Here is a 15,497-nt window from a genome sequence, read left to right on the forward strand (position 1 = left end):
CACGATCTCACCCCGCGGCGTCAAAATGATAACAAGAACGGTGAGCAAAAATCCCAGAGCCACACGGGGGGACCTAGTGAATGACCTACAGAGAGCTGGGACAACAGTAACAAAGGCTACTATCAGTAACACAATGCGCCGCCAGGGATTCAAATCCTGCACTGCCAGACGTGTCCCCCTGCTGAAGCCAGTACACATCCAAGCCCGTCCGCGGTTCGCTAGAGAGTATTTGGATGATCCAGAAGAGGACTGGGAGAATCTGTTATGGTCAGATAAAACCAAAATAGAATTTTTTGGTAGAAACACAGGTTCTCATGTTTGGAGGAAAAAGAATACTGAATTGCACCATACCCACTGTGAAGCATGTGGGTGGAAACATCATGCTTTGGGGCTGTTTTTTCTGCAAAGGGACCAGGACAACTGATCTGTGTGAAGGAAAGAATGAATGGGGCCATGTATGGAGAGATTTTGAGTGAAAATCTCCTTCCATCAGCAAGGGCATTGAAGATTAGACGTGGCTGGGTCTTTCAGCGTAACAATGATCCCAAAAACACAGCCAGAGCAACAAAGGAGTGGCTTCATAAGAAGCATTTCAAGGTCCTGGAGTGGCTTAGCCGGTCTCCAGATCTCAACCCTATAGAAAATCTGTGGAGGGAGTTGAAAGTCCGTGTTGCCCAAAGACAGCCCCAAAACATCACTGCTCTAGAGGAGCTCTGCATGGAGGAATGGGCCAAAATACCAGCAACAGTGTGTGAAAAGCTTGTGAAGAGTTACAGAAAACGTTTGGCCTCCGTTATTGCCAACAAAGGGTACATAACAAAGTATTGAGATGAACTTTTGGTATTGACCAAATACTTATTTTCTACCTTGATTTGCAAATAAATTCTTTATAAATCAAACAATGTGATTTAATTTTTTTTCACATTCTGTCTCTCATGGTTGAGGTTTACCCAAGTTGACAATTACAGCCCTCTCTAATATTTTCAAGCGGGAGAACTTGCACAATTAGTGGTTGACTAAATACTTATTTGCCCCACTGTATTAGCTGAAACAACTTACAGCCTTATGTGGGCCAAACCAGAGCACAGCTATCCTTTATCCATGTTAAATGTCTGAGTCTGCTAAGTCATACAAGGCGATAGTCCAGACAGACACAACGCTGCCACCAAAGGGCAGTGTATCCTCCATCATGAAACAAAATACAATAATTTTGGACTTTTTGGATCGTTATATTGGGGTACTTAAAGGATTCAATCACGTGGCGTCTTTAAAGCACGGTAAAAATTTAAGTATTTGCCATAGCCATCATCATGACTCGAAAGCGCTGTTTTTAATCCCTCTCTGTTCTTATTTGGCACCGGTTGACCACGGGAAACCGGCGATATGATACCTTTAGGCCATGTCTACACCTAGCAGGAGTTTTTAAACACCGAGGATCCTGCCCTAATATGTCGGGAAGTAATAATCACGTGTACACCAGCACGTTTGTAGAGAAAAAAGCTTCCAGAGCCAACCGCATTCATTCGTATTTAAGTGCATTCATAACAATGTGCGGGAAATAATTGTCCATAATACCTCCATCCTTCGCATGTGTTCTTCAATATGAAGCACTGCAAGAGTTTGTAAATGAATGGAAGCAAAAAGCACCTGTCTAATATTTAGATCTAAACCCACTGCGAAGTTATTCATGTTTACTTCAAATGTAAACATTGGTCTCATGTGTGACGTAGGAACAAAGTTTCCACGGTTGAATCTTCAGTTAAACAGTACTGTGCAAAAGTTTTAGGCAGGACACCTGCCTAAAACTTTTGCACAGTACTGTATATTTTTATTATATTATGTATATACAGGATATACTGTATGTATATATTTTCCCCAAGTGGAAGCGTCCATGATCCTAATAAATTTAATAATTAAAAAAATATATATACAGTACTGTGCAAAAGTTTTAGACAGGTGTCCTGCCTAAAACTTTTGCACAGGACTGTAAGTGTCCACATGATGGCACTACAAACGCAGAAATTAAACATCTTCACTTTGGAAGGAGTTTTAAGAACTCAAAGAACGATGATAGGCCAAACCGTAGAAAAAGTTGTTTTTGCCAAATACCCTGCTACGTGTAGACATGGCCTAAGTGTCATTATAGGAAATGTATCTTCTCCACTAGAGGGCACTAATGCTCTTTCGGTGAATGATGCTTCCTTTTGTAAATGTTCTTTTCTCTCAACGGAATTCTTTTTTTTTTTTTTTTTTGCAAATTACTAGGGATAACAGAAACATAGCTCATGAAATACGTCCAAGATATTTGAAATGGGATAGCTGGCATTGAATGACTGAATAGTTGAATTCACAAAATTAACCGAAATTAGGTTTATTTTACTGAAGCACTACCAGAAAAACCTGAAAATTGGATGAGAGTACAGTAGCAACACTTCCTCTGTATTTTTTTCCCCGAACGGAAGTTTTCCACTTTTGTAACATGATCTCGCTCGCTCGCTGCCGTCGATGTTAATGCGCGCAAATCACATTTTCATACACTTTGCCTTCTTGATGCCTCTTTTACACTCAATGCAGCTAAAAGCATTTATTCTTGGTCCAAACGGCCAAAATGATGTGATGTCATTTCCTCTTCATTTCCTGGATGATTAACAGCTATTATTTTCTATTATTCCTATTATTTTCAACTCGATATAGATACTCAAAAATATGGTCAATAACATTTCCGATACTAAATATGTACCGTATTTTTCAGACTATAAGTCGCAGTTTTTTTTTCATAGTTTGGCTGGGGGTGTGACTTATACTCTGGAGCGACTTATGTGTGAAATTATTAACACATTATTATATCATTTCACATGTTATTTTGGTGTTTTGGAGTGACACTGGTGGTTTGGTAAACTTGTTAGCATGTTCTTTGCGCTATAGTTATCTGAATAATTCTTAATAGCTATGTTACGGTAACATACCGGCCACGTTCGCATTTTGTTGTTCATGCATAATGTAACATTATCATACTGTACACTTATCCAGCATGTTGTTCTCTATTGTATTTTTATTTTTAAATTGCCTTTCAAGATGACATATCTGCTCAATGTGTTGGATTTAAAGTAAAATTGTCCTGTTGTCCCCCCGGCCAAGGCGCACGGAAATAGCGACAGCCGAACAAAGTGCCGCTCTGCCAACCGGGAAGGCGGAACCTCGCGCGTTCTCTCTGTCATTAACCCTTTGTACTGACTCCATGTTCCAAAAGTTTGAAAAAGACTCGCCGAAAGCAGGTTGACAATTTATCCGCCGACAATGGTAAAAAACAAGGCAAAAACAGACAACGGAGGGACAATTCTTGATCCAAAACAAGGCTACATGTTTCCGAGTAGCAAAAATCTGTCTTATCTCAGTGTCCAGTGTTTTTTAAGTCCGTGGGCCGGCCGAAGGTGTGTCCAGGCGTTGCTTTGGGATCATCCCTCTCTGGCCGGTTTCGGGCTGTTTAAGTTCGTGCGTGGATGGGATGTGGTTGCACAGCGACCGACGCTGGTCTTGACGTCACAAGCGCCTGCTATCAACTTTGTTATCCGGGCTGGCACTACTTGTTTTAGGACAAAGCGCGCTGGTCTTTGTCCTTGAGGACTGATTGCCAGAGTTGGTGCGTCACTCTTGCTCGTGGCGCACACGTTTTGGGCTTCTGTGATAAAATGGCGTTGTGTATCTATTCTGTTTTTTTTAAACTATGGTGTGCTATTTATTTTACATTAGGTGTGTTAGAGTAGTGCAGTCCTACAGTGAAAATGAGAAATTATACTATTCCCTGATTGATTATATTACGTGCGTTCGAGTAATGCAAACAGTTAGACGGTGCCTACGAGAAACGGTACCATTTTTCCTTCAGTTCAAAAAATGCGACTTATACTCCGGTGCGACTTATATATGTTTTTTTCCTCTTCGTTGGGCATTTTAATGGCTGGTGCGACTTATACTCAGGTGTGACTTATAGTCCAAAAAATACGGTATATATTTTTAATTGACTCCTTCAGTGCCATTGACAATGATGTCCCATCACGAGGCTTTTAAAAACTAAATTAAAACTCTCTTTAAATCATGAGTACACAGTTCAGTGGTTACTTACAGGTTTTAACAAAAAATCAATCAGGAAACTAATCCAGAATCTGCTCTCATGGATTAATCTACTCAATCACTGGTTGCTGGTTTCATTTTTGGCTAATAATAAAAAAAAAAAAAAACTTCGGCACTGATGGTGTTAGACCAATTACTGTATGTGACTCTTTTCATCCTTCTACTGTGAATTTGATAAGGTTATCACTAGTAGACTTCCAATTTATTTGAACTGTGAGGGTGGCATTTTATTTCGTTGCCACTCCTCCCACATCAAACGGATTGGACGTCTAGCCAGATTAGAGATGTCCCGATCCGATATTTGGATCGGATCGGACGCCGATATGGGCCAAAAAATGCGCATCAGTATCGGATCGGAACACGGAAAAATTCCGATCCTAACTTCCGATCCAGTTTTTTTTTTTTTGAAGTCTGGTCCGGGTTTTCCAGCCCACCGATTTACATAATCCAGTTTTTGCTTCGGTTTCCCTAAAATCCGGTCCACATTTTACAGCACACCTTCAACACACTACATTTACATTACCGTCTCCCAATTTACCGAGAGACTTTATCGGTAAAAATGTCAGCTGTGTGGGATCATTTCACCTTAAAGGACGACAAAGACGAAGAGGCAGAGTGCAACATATGCCACAATAAAGTCAAGCGTAGTGGTAAAGCTGTAAGAAGTTTTAATACAACCAACCTAATCAAGCATTTAGCGAAATACCACCACAAACAATATGAGGAGTATGTTAAGAAAACCGAAGACAAAAAGAAAGGTCCTACGCAACTAACACTGGCAGAAACTTTTGCTATGCGTGACAAACTGGCACTCGACAGTCCCAAAGCCTAGGGAACAACAAGAGTCATTGCCGAAGAATTCATTCTGGATGACGAGCCATTATCTCTCGTGAGTAAAGACGCACCATCCAACACTTGGAACCACGGTACAACATGCCCAGCCGTCATTACATCCTTGAGCGATTCGGCCGTGGAAGATTCGAGAACGATTCACAAACATCCAAATTCTGATTATTGAAATATGTCAAGTAAAGCGGAACTAATACACAGCGCGGTCTTCGGGACGCAATGAGAAACTGACCGCAGGGCGTCCTGAAAGTAAACATTATGCTTGTCATAGACCCGGGTAATGCCAATGCTCAACTCACGGCTTTAGCTGAACTCATGCCGCTGGATAAAAAACACAAGAATACCTGACTGCTGCTGACAGCCGCTACAAACTACGTCAACGTCGTTTTACTGGAGATAATAGATATCATATGTACACTATATAGCACTAGTTGCAAAATGACAGACTCGACTGCGTTAGCAACATTGAAGTATTGAAAACCAGATGCGTTGGTAAACAGCCGCCATCTTAAAGCAGAAGACTTCCCTAGTAGGCTGCTGTGAACCTTCCAAGTGAACCTAATTAACTTTTTATCTAAAATGCTCCTAAATCGGCAAAATCTTGACTTGAATCTATCTTCAAAACAGTTTTAAAACTTTCACATGTCGAAAGTTGACAGAAGGGGAATTATGAAATAACGGGAGCAGTTTTAACAACTTTAACAGTTGATTTGCAAAATTAAATGAATTGAATGTAGTTTAAAGCTGCTGATACAGAATGGGGACTTGAGTATTTTATTTACTGTTTTAAAACGTTAACTTGATACTGAAATAGTCTAGTAAATCTGAGAGGCTTTCTATACAATTTTTGTAACTAATGCATGAAACATTAAAAGCATCTAATAGCTTGGGGGATTTGTGGGATTTTCCACTGAGGTTGTTGGTGTGTTTTGCTTTTTAAAGACAGTTTACAATATTATTTGCACGTTTTACTTACTGACTATGCCATTTCTGTTTGTTATTTATAATGTTTTGTGTTTGTGACACAGGTCAGTTTCTTGTTACCAACCGTTGTGTGTTATTCAAACTCACCTAATTCAGCTGGCTAGTTGTTATCAAGAGTACTGAAACCTTTTTCAACATGAGTCTGACAACTAAGTAAGGAGGCTAAATAACTTTAAACTTTAACACATGCTCAGTCGGTCGGTATCTGTATCGGCCAGTATCGGTATCGGATCGGAAGTGCAAAACAATATCGGTATCGGATCGGAAGTGCAAAAACCTGGATCGGGACATCTCTAAGCCAGACCTGTACGCTAAACTTTTTGTAACAGGAACACATGTGCTGGCAAATTTAAAAAAAATAGTAGCACCCAAAAAAAAATTAGGAGCACATTATTTTTCAAATAGCTAATACAGGTAGTCCCCGGGTTGCAACGTACTCGACTTACACAATTTCAACTTTACGATGCCGGAGTCTCAGTCTCTGGTGCGCACCAGAAACAATAGGGTACCTACTAGAAACTATCTGTTAAACATTATTACAGTATAGCATTATAGCTAGCAGACTGTTGCTATGCAAGTTAGCCAATTGCAACGATACAAAAATTGGCTAACTTGCAAAGCAAAAGTCTGCTAGCTTAAATGCTATATAATGGTAATGTTTACAACAATTGGCCCACTTGCATCGCAAAAAATCCACTAGCTTAAATGCTGTATACTGCTAATGTTTACAACAATTGGCTAACTTACATAACAAATTTCCACTAGCTTAAATGCTATATAATGCTATTTTTTACCAGATAGTTTCTGGTGCCCACCAAATTGCTTCAATTTATTGTATTTCTGTTGAGGTCTCTTTATGGGCTCCGTACGAAGGTCTAAAAAAACATTAGCTCAAAAAAAAATTTAGCTCTTGTTGGTCTTAACAGGGAGCAGCTGGATTCAGCCATGTTAAATGAGTTATGTCTTATTTACTGTTGCCACTAGATGGCAATGTATCCACCCAAATCAATAAAATTAAATGTAAGTAGTTTCAAAACAAACCATTACAACACTGTTCAAATTAAACGAATCCTCAAAGCAGCAACATTTGATTTTAAGGTTTTTTTTAATCGAATTACTCGAGTCACTTGATTACTCGTTGCATCACTAATTATTACGGATAATGTTTTTCCTTGTGTGAATGATATAATATTTATAATGTTAATGATTGAAAATGAATAATTCATAATAGCAGGAATCTAAGTTTCAATTTACAGTATATTATTATGTTTATTTTATTTTACTTTAGTAACTTTTTTATGTTGATGATGACCGTCATAATTTTGTTGATTAAACTTCCAAAACTGGGCAATCTGGAAAAAGTGATGACAGAGTGTCTGTGAGAGTTCAGATGTGCAATACAAACAATTTAGGAGCCGTCTAATTCCCGCAATCGATCGGCCTGTGAAGTGTCTTCACATGCAGATGTGTGCGTGTCTTTCTTGACTTTAGCCAGCACATCTGCTCACGTGCCAGATCATTAGGCACCCGCTTGAAAGTGGCCGGCACCGGCAGCTGAGCCGGCGACTGAACCGCAGCCCGACCGCGACGGCGGACACCGCTGGCCTTCTAAGCAGACGCTTTAGATGACTCCGCCCATAGGCGTCCACGCCTCGACGACATGAATGCTTTGATGGCATTTCCCAAAGAACACAAAAGAAATCGCGGATGGAGCAGACTGCTCTGGACCACACGCAAATAGATGACAAACAAACACATTCACTCATCTTCTCGGCTCTCATCATCTTCCTCCTTCTTCATTAGCGTCGTCTTCGTCACAACTTCAGCATCATTATTTTCCAATCGAGAGCGTTTTCAGTGCCACAGACGATTATAGGCGTCCGATTATGTGGCTTTTTTCATCCTTTTCTGCTGTGACTTGAAATGAGTATCATTAGTGGATGTCTATGTCTCGAGAACTATGTTCATTCCACCCTACCACGTCAAACGGATTGGACGTCTAGCGTCGTCAATGGCAGCTAATGATTTGCAAAATTTCCCCAATTACTGCTCTGATCATTCATCATCATCATCATCTTTTTCATCATCATCCTCATCAACGCCATTGATGTCATCGTCATTGGTCATCGTCATTATTGTCATTGTCATCATCAATATTTTCATTTCATCCTCATCATCGCCATAACAATCATCGCCATCCTTGATTATATCATCATCATTGCTATCATCACCATTATTTTCGCCATCCTCTTCATCATCATCATCATCATATTGCCATTTTCATCATTGTCACCATCACATTCCTCGTTATCATCGGTATTACAGCCTCCTTATTGTCATCTTCAGCGTACTTATTATCATCACCATTCTCATCTTTCAGGACATCACCATCATATTCATCGACCATTGTCTTCTTCACCGTCTTCATCATTGTCATACTAATCATTATCATTATTGCCCTGGGCCATCATCAACATCTTCATCCTCTTCAGCCTCCTGAAGACATTGTCTTCATCTTCATCATTGTCATAATCATAATTTTTATTATTATTGCCGAGGGTCATCATCAACTTCATCATCTTCATCATATCTCGTCATTGTCATCACCATCATCACATTGCCATCTTCATCATTTCCACCATTACATTCCTCATCGTCATCCGTTATTACAGCTTCTTTATTGTCACCTTCAGCATCATCATCGCCATCATTATCATCACCTTTTTCACCTTTCATGACATCACCGTCATATTCATTGAACATTGTCTTCATCTTCATCATTGTCGTAATCATAATTTTTATTATTATTGCAGAGGGTCATCATCAACTTCATCATCTTCATCATATCTCGTCATTGTCATCACCATCATCACATTGCCATCTTCATCATTTCCACCATTACATTCCTCATCGTCATCCGTTATTACAGCTTCTTTATTGTCACCTTCAGCATCATCATCGCCATCATTATCATCATTGTCATCTTTCAGTACATCACCTTCATATCCATCAAAGATTGTCTTCATCGTAATTCTTTATTGTCATAGTCATTATCATCATTATTGCCTTGGGTCATCATCAACATCATCTTATTCATCTTCCTCCTCCTCCTCATCGTTATCATCATTGCCATCACGAACATCGTTGTTTTTGTCATAATCATTGTCATCATCATCATTGTCATATTCATCGGGATCATCTTCATCACCATCATATCATCTTATTATTTTCATCACCATCATCACATTGTATCATCAAATTCATCATCATTATCATCTTTGCCATCGCCATTACCGTCGTTTTTGTCATCTTTACAGTCATTGTCGTCGTCATCATCATTGTCATGTTCCAGGGGATCATCTTTATCACCTCAATCATCTTCATCATATCATCTCGTCATTGTCATCACATTGCCATTTTTCATCGTCACATCACATTCCTCTTCATCTGTATTGTGTATTACAGCTTCTTTATTGTCATCTTCATCATCATTGCGTTCATTATCATCTTTTATTACATCACCTTCATATTCTTCGACCATTGTATTCATCATCATTCTTAATCATTGTCATAGTTATCATCATCATCATCATCATCATTATTGCCCTGGGTCATCAACTTCATTCTCCTCCTCATCATTATCATCATTGCCATTGCCATCATTGTTGTTTTTGACATCGTCATAGTCATTGCCATCATCATCATTGTCACGTTCCACGGGATCATCTTCATCATATCATCTCGTAATTGTCATCACCATCATAACATTGGTATCTTCATCATTGTCACATCACATTCCTCGTCATCATCCACATTACAGCTTCTTTATTGTCATCTTCAGCATCATCACCATCATTCTCATCTTTCATTACATCACCGTTATATTCATCGAACGTTGTCTTCATCATCATTCTTCATTATTTTCATAGTCATTATCATCACTATTGCCCTGGGTCATCATCAAAATCATCTTATTGATCCTCTTCTTCCGAATTATCATCGTTATCATCATTGCCATCGTCGTTTTTGCCATCTTCATAGTTGTCATCATCATCATCATCATCATCATTGTCACATTCAACGGGATCATATTTATCATCATCATTGTCATCATATCATCTGGTCATCTAGTCATTGTAATCACCATAATCATATTCATCTTCATTATTGCCACCGTCGTCATCATCATCATCAACTTAATCACCTTCATATCATCTCATCATTGTGATCACATCATCACATTGCAATCTTCATCATTGCCACCATCACATTCCTCATCATCATCCGTATTAGACTTTTATTGTCACCTTCAGCATCATCATCACCATCATCACTTTGCCATCTTCATCATTGTCATCATCATTATTGCCCTGGGTCATCATCAACTTCATCATCATTGCCATCGCATCATCATCGTTTTTGTCATCTTTATAGGCATTATCATCATCATTGTCATATTCCTCGGGATCACCTTCATCTTCATCATATCATCTTGTCATCATCACCATCATCACTATTACAGCTTCTTTATTGTCATCTTCAGCATTCATTCATCATTATCATCGTCATCTTTCATTACATCACCTTCATCGTCATCATTGTCATCATCATTATTGCCCTGGGTCATCATCAACTTCATCATCATTGCCATCGCCATCATAGTCATTTTTGTCATCATCTTTATAGTCATTACCATCATCATTGTCATATTCCTCGGGATCACCTTCATCTTCATCATATCATCTTGTCATCATCATCACCATCATCCACATTACAGCTTCTTTGCTGTCGTCTTTAGCATTCATTCATCATTATCATCGTCATCTTTCATTACATTACCTTCGTCGTCATCATTGGGTTAGGGTTATCATCATTATTGCCCTGGGTCATCATCAACTTCATTTTCTTCATCCTGCTCCTCATCATCATTATCATACTTATATCATTGCCTCTGCCAACATCGTCGTTTTTGTCATCATCATCATGATCATATTCATCATCATTGCCATCATCGTCGTCATCATCAATTTTGTCTTTTTCATCCTCCTGCTCCTCCTCATGATCGTCATCACTGCCATCGTCACTTTCATTGATCGTCGTCATCCTCCTCATTGCTGTTGCCATCATTTTCACCGTCGGTTATCATTGTCACATTCCACGGGATCATCCTCATGACCGTCATCATGTCGCCATGTCGTCATCGTCACCACCATCGTCATGGTCACATTCGTCATCACCATTATTGTAATCATCATAAGCAGTCCTCATCACCTTCATCATTCCTCATCATCATCACTCATTGATAAGAATTTATTGTACTAGCTATAGCATTTAAAGTACCAAGAACATAAGTCAACAAAACCTTTGACCTGTGTTGTATTTTCATTCATTTTCACGTGTGGCCCAAATTGTGTGTGCGTGCATGTGTGTGTGTGTCGACAGCATTTACAAGGAAGAGGATGTTTGGTCTGCGCTGCTGGCGTCTAAAAATAAAGTGCAAGTGTACACTTCCGCGAGGTGAAAGGACAGCCGGCTGCAAACTGGGTCCGCGTGGGGGAGGGGGTCCCGCGTCCAAATAAAAATCTATTGAGCGCAACAATGGTGTTATAAAAACTTACAGAGGTCGTTGAACAATACGCGAGGAAGAGACGGCGTAAATACATCTGGGAACGACGGCTTTGGCTCCGCATCAAAGTGCTGGACGGCTCTCAGCATTGTCTTCGTGTTCACACCATTGTCTCGCGCGCACACATAAGAAAGCAATTCACTCTCGCACACACGCTTCCTTGGAAGTAAGTCGTCGTGCGCACATGCACACTAACACACAAATGAATTAAAGTGCTTACGAAAGGATAAAAAAAAGGTCTTACATAGCATTATTATGTGAATTAGAATCATATTTTAAATATCTGGATCGGCAGATACTCAAACTAAAACGATCGGGATCAGGAGGAGGGATCCTGAATAGTCTGACCAATTTTGAAGACGATCCAACTTTATTCTTCAGCGACAAGGTCTCAAATGTAAATCGATAAAATTTCGCATTTGACCCAAAATTTCCGGCTTCCTGTTGGGTTTGGAATATGGGTGCAAGAGACTTTTTGGAGCAGTTTTGCACAATGTATCGACTCATTTAATTTCATTGTTCTAGGTTGAAAAAACCTAATAGGAGAGGCCTTTTTGAAAATTTCAAGGGGGCGCCACTGAGCCATTTTGTAAAATTTTTCGTAGATAATCAACATTTACGCAAAGTTGCGTGTATGTGCAAATTTTGGTGACTTTTCGTGCATGTTCAGGCCTCCAAATTGCCAATTTCCATTTGCCCTGAAAAAAGAATAATAATAATAATAATAATAATCCTTTGCAAAACAAGAGGGCCTTCGCACGCTTAGTGCTCGGGCCCTAATTAATTACCTTCGTTTAATGGTTGGGTTGAAATAAAAGCGCGACGTCTGTAAACGGAGGTTTCCAGGGTAAAACGAACAAATTAAAAATAGTTCAGGGGAGTCATGCGCCATGAATCTGCTATGGCAACATATAGACATATTTTTCAATCAAACACAACAGTTGTTTTGGCTTAAAATACAGCAGTTTCTTTTAAAGAGGAGTGCAAGAGCAGAAACTGCTTTTACAGTCTTGTCTGTGTTTTCTGCCATATATTAAACTGATATAGGCATCTTTGAGTGAACTTTGAGTAATATTCAAGTATCTCGAGGCCGGGCCGAGTGTCGTCTTTTTTGGAAATCAAAATATGGTCACCCTAGCTTAAACACTATGAATAACTAATGCATAAAAATAGTTTATCGGCTTCAAATTGTGTATTTTGTGTTGTTTGATATTTGTGAATGTTTCTTTGTGCTCAGGCCTCTCTTGTAAAAGAGATATTAATCTCAATGAGACTGCCTGATAAAATAAAGATAAAATAAATAAATAAAAATATCAGCTTGCAAAATCGGTTTTAAACATAGACAATCAGCTGAATTTACTTTTTAAAAATTGGCATCGGCCATAGGAAAATCCTACATCGGTCAACCTCTAATATGCTGTATATATTTTTTCAAAAGTCTTATTTTTCTGTAAACATCGTTTTTATCAAGCAGTATTCCAACCACTGTATGTGGAATAATGTAACAAAATCAATTCATGCAAATTCACGACATTGCTTTCGATGCTCACAGCAAATTCCGCAAAATGGCGGCCTCTCTTCGCTTTGGCCTCCCCCCTCGTCTTCTTCGGTGGTGCTCGTCAATACACGTGTAATGAATAGTTGCGCTAAAAGTGATTGGATGCGCACGATGGCGCCGATATTGCCGCTCTGCATTTTTTTCCCCGGATCAATAATTAATTTGGAAGCGGCGGGAAACATTTGTCATAAATCTGCACTTTTAATGCCTCCCTCCTTCCCTCACCTCTGCAGTGTTTATTGCTTCATTATTATTTGATGACTATTATTTGGGAGCACCCTTTTGCTGCGTCACATTTCTGCTCTCGTTACGGTTTTACACTTTGTTACAAAATTATTTCAAAGTATCGTGGTGTTATTAGAATGACTCAATGGCTGCCATTGATGGCGCTAGATGTCCAATTCAGTCCTTCTTAAAATCGATTGTCGTCAATGGCAGGCAAAAGGTAACTGTAATTTTTTGGATTTTGCAATGCCCAAATCTACTTCATGTTACTATTTTAACCATTATTTATAGTAGTATGTAGTCGATTATAGACTTCATAACCTATTGACATGGCCAATTCGTAGGGGGCCTATTTTCAAAAACTTCAAATATTTTCAAAACCAAACCTGCTACAAACCTAAAACCAAAACAGGCACCTACCTTAGCCATATATGAGTCTCCATGAGGAGCGGCATAAAAAAATTCAAAGTCGTTCCCTTAAAGAAAAACCATTAATTATTTTCTATAGAAGTATAACACAGCTTAAAATGGCTCTAAAAATCTCAGATTTTACACTAGATGCACAAAAATTAACCAAAAGCACAGATAATCACCTATATGTTCAGGATCAATAGCAATACTTAACATATCATAGAAGTTTTTGACCAAAATAGCAACTTAATTTTTTAAAAAATTTACTGCAAGTTTTCAACAGCTAATAAATCACTCAATTTAACTAGGGCTGTCAAAATTATCACGTTAACGCGCAGTAATTAATTTTTTTAATTAATCACGTTAAAATATTTGACGCAAGTAACGCACATGCCTCGCTCAAACAGATTAAAATGACAGCACAGTGCAATGTTACTTGTGATTTTTGGAGTTTTGTCACCCTCTGCTGGCGCTTGGGTGCGACTGATTTTATAGGCTTCAGCACCCATGAGCATTGTGTAAGTAATTAGTGACATCAACAATTGTGGGCTCCTAGTTTATTTTTTGATAGAAAATTTAACAAATTAGATTCAAACGAAAACATTAAGAGGGGTTTTAATATAAAATTTCTATAACTTGTACTAACATTTATCTTTTGAGAACTACAAGTCTTTCTATCCATGGATCGCTTTAACAGAATCTTAATAATGTTAATGCCATCTCGTTGATTTTTTGTTAAAATAAACAAATACAGTACTTATGTACCATATGTTGAATGTATATATCCATCTTGTGTCTTATCTTTCCATTCCAACAATAATTTACAGAAAAATATGGCATATTTTATAGATGGTTTGAATTGCAATTAATTACGATTAATTATTTTTTAAGCTGTAATTAACTCGATTAAAAATTTTAATCATTTGACAGCCCTAAATTTAACATCAGTAGCTTAATACTTGAGGAAAACATGCAGAATCAACTATAAATAATATGTAAATAGATTATTAATGAATTCTATATACAATCACAACTTATTATAGAATAGAATAGCCCTTTATTATTAGAGGTGGGAATCTTTGGGCACCTAACGATTCGATTACGATTCAGAGACTCTGATTCGATTATAAATCGATTATTGATAACCCCCTACCCCCATTTTTTTTTTTTTTTTTCATGTTTTGTATATTTGTTCCAAAATTGTTCAAAAATCCTCTCACGCTAAATAAACTAAACTACTATTTTAGTATCAAGTTACCGGTTAAAAACAGTAAATAAAATACTCAAGTCCCCATTCTGTATCAGCAGCTTTAAACTACATTCAATGAATTTAATGTTGTGAATCAACCGTTAAAGTTGTTAAAATTGCGCCCGTTATTCCATAATTTCGCTCATGTCTACTTTCGACATGTGAAATTTTTCAAACTTTTTCATCATTTAAAGATAGATTCAAGTCAAGATTTTGCCGATTTAGGGGTATTTTAGATAAAAAGTAATTAGGTTCTCTACAACAGAGCCTTCTAAAGAAGTCTACTGCTTTAAGATGGCGCCTGTTTACTAGCGCGGGAAGTCTGTCATTTCACATCTAGTCTAGATATATGTGATATCTACCATAGCCGTATGTTGCTGTATGTTTGTAGCAACTAGCAACTGGGCGCTGTTTGTAGCAGCTGACGGCCGCGGTCAGGTATTTTTTTTTTTTTTTTACCTAGCGGC

This window comes from Corythoichthys intestinalis, chromosome 1 (assembly GCF_030265065.1).
Source record: "Corythoichthys intestinalis isolate RoL2023-P3 chromosome 1, ASM3026506v1, whole genome shotgun sequence".
In the NCBI taxonomy this organism is placed as follows: Eukaryota; Metazoa; Chordata; class Actinopteri; order Syngnathiformes; family Syngnathidae; genus Corythoichthys; species Corythoichthys intestinalis.